This window comes from Crocodylus porosus, unplaced genomic scaffold (assembly GCF_001723895.1).
Source record: "Crocodylus porosus isolate Cpor-Errol unplaced genomic scaffold, CroPor_comp1, whole genome shotgun sequence".
NCBI classification, from domain to species: Eukaryota; Metazoa; Chordata; order Crocodylia; family Crocodylidae; genus Crocodylus; species Crocodylus porosus.
In genome coordinates, this window is record NW_017728931.1 from 48,659,365 (window position 1) to 48,662,083 (window position 2,719).

At 45.2% G+C, this 2,719-nt stretch overlaps 1 protein-coding gene across 2 annotated transcripts in view; it reads right to left on the reverse strand.

Annotated features, from left to right (window-relative positions):
- LARGE1 (LARGE xylosyl- and glucuronyltransferase 1) overlaps window positions 1-2,719 on the reverse strand; it is a 297,653-nt gene that overhangs the window by 73,245 nt on the left and 221,689 nt on the right. The gene's annotated exons all lie outside the window — the stretch shown is intronic.

Here is a 2,719-nt window from a genome sequence, read left to right on the forward strand (position 1 = left end):
CTCACCCAGATTTCCCTGTCCCATAGCAGGCTCTCAAGGCTGCTGGAGAAGAGCTTCCGTGAAAGGGAAGCCACAAAGCAGCAGACCTAAGACAGCCCAAAGAAGGCATGTTCCTGCTGGTCACCAAATCTCATGGGAGCCCATGCTAAGCTCTCATCCTGTGATACAGTGTTCTGAATGTGCAGATTTCAGGGAGGTCAGAGAGAATGGAGCAGCCCTGACCATTTCTCTAGGCCCTGAGGAACAGGGCTGCTCTTGTACTGGACCTAGCAGGCACACGGAAATGAAGCACCCTTCTTTTCAACTTTTGCAGAGATAGGGCTCCCTAGTTCTCTTGGTGAAATCAAAACCCTTAGTGGAAGGGCTCCCGCACTTCAGCTTTAGAAGGTTTCACAGCCTCCTGATAGCCTCCACCCCCTGTAACCCTTATGAGAATATCTGGGTTCGCTCATATTTACATGCTACAACCCCTTTCCCTGACCAAGACATAAATCAGGCTCAAAGGTGAACTGGTAATGAACAAACCTTGTCAGACTCTCCAGCTGAGTCCACAGGGAGGAGGCAAATCCATTCTTATCTTCTTCTCCAACCTAGGGTCCCTGCTGCCACCTTCCCAGAAGAGCTGAAAAAGTCTGGGAGCCTGGTCGTCAATGCTTAAGGGCACAGGCACATGAAGAGGTTTCCATGAAGTAAAAAGGGATGTGTATATGTTACCTATTAGCTGCTCTATGCTCATGCACATGCTCTTACCCCATGGTAAATGAAAGCCAAACCCACAGTAGCTTCCTTCCACTTTCACTGCGGGCTTAGTTATCACGGCTTAGCTTCCATTTGCTAGAGTGAGAACATGCACATAGGCATGCTGGTGCTTGCTGTTGGCATCCAATACAAACAATTCTTTTTTGGGGGTAATCCCAGCCCACAGCAATGGACTAAAGAGGTATATCCATGATCTCTCACTTGCGGTTTAAGAGGATGACTTTGATTAAATGGTCTGTTTTGGAATCCCAGAGACCAATTTGGCATATTGAATTTAGATGTATTTGATGTTGGACAAACCAGAGGCATACACAAATCTCTCCCCTCCTAGAGAGGCTGACCGTGCACTACCTATCTGTTGATGTAAAAGCCTATAGTTATAGTGCATGTCATGATCTGTATATAAAACTCCTGAAGGTGCTGAAGGAAGCTGTGTCGAGATCTCTGTACTACCTGAATACCAATAGGTTGATATGAAGTCTCATTTCCTGTGGTGTCCAGAGATACTGTCTGGAGATTTCTGATATGAATCCCTTATACTGACGAAGAGGTATCCATCACTATACTTGGGTTTGATTGGAGAAATGTATTTAAGGCATTGCTTTAAGTGAGGGAGGAGTGAGTTATAAAAAAAGATTACTCCACTGAACATATATAGGAATTTCTGTCTATCAGCAAACACCCTGAAAGAGCAGTGTTGTGGGCTTCAGACTGTATGACACTTAGACAAAAGAGGCCCATCTTGCCAGCCAATCATCCATAAATGGGCAAACCATGATCCCTGCCCATTAAAGTGAGTGGCTGCAACTGGATGAACACTTCTGATGCCTCTGTGAGGCCAAATAGAAGGAACTTGTACTAGTAATAGTCAGGAACCACCATGACCCAAAAGGGTCTTTTGGTATGAGAGCGTGATGTGGATATGGGAACAGCCATCTTGTAAGACAAGAGAGGCAAGTCAGTTCCCCTCTGGCAGAGAATGTAAGATGACCACTAAAGCGACTGCTTTCAACTTGAGTTTGTGACTGAAAGCAGTGAGCCTTCTTAAATCCGAGATGGGGCATCATCTTCCTTTTCACTTTGGAATCAGAAAGCAACTCAAGGTGTAAGATCTGGTTAGAAAGGACACCAAAAAGCAAGAGAGAATTAAGATTTGAGATGAACAGTGAACTTAACAAGGTACCATATCTAGAATCCACTGGCTACATTTAATTTGGGCCCAGACAGAATGAAAGTGGGGCTGGGGACTGTCAAACAGAGGGATGAGATTGGGTGGCAGTGCTGAGGATTGCTGGCACCTCTCAGCCATGCCTTTAAAAACACTCTCTCTGCTTCCCAATTCATGGTGCAGAGCTGCTGCTGCGCCCAAGGAATGTTTCTTCCGTTGGAACCATTCACATTTTCTAGCTGGTGCCGAGAGGGGAATACCAGAAGAGAAAGAGCAGGATCCAGAGACTTGGTTTGTATTGTATGTCCTCTGGCATAAGCTCCTCTTGGAACCCTGATGAAAAAGAAAACTGCTAAGAAAAAAACCCAACAACTTTTCTCTTTTTAAAAGGAGAGAGAAAAGAAGAGAAGTAATAGAACAGCAAAATAATATTAATAAAGTAAATAAGCAGTTTGGGAGTGACCTGGGGCTGGCAGGAATGTTCTGTCTCTGGCTTGCAGTTGATAAGATCTCAGGAAGAGGAAATGGACACCACCCTTTACTTTACCCCCTCGGCTGTGGCCAGGAGGAAAGGCAGGGCTTAGGTGTACCCTACGGATACTGTTAAGGCAAAAGTCCCCAACCGAGAGCACAGGGCGCTTTACAATGAGGATGTGAATATGGACAATTACTTGAAGGCAAATTCTTCAGAGAAAATGTTAAGGCCTGTGGGTGTTACACTACAGTTTGCTCCCATCTGTCAGAGCAAAATTTTGAGTATGTGCTGCCAGTACAGAAGAGGTTAAACTGACA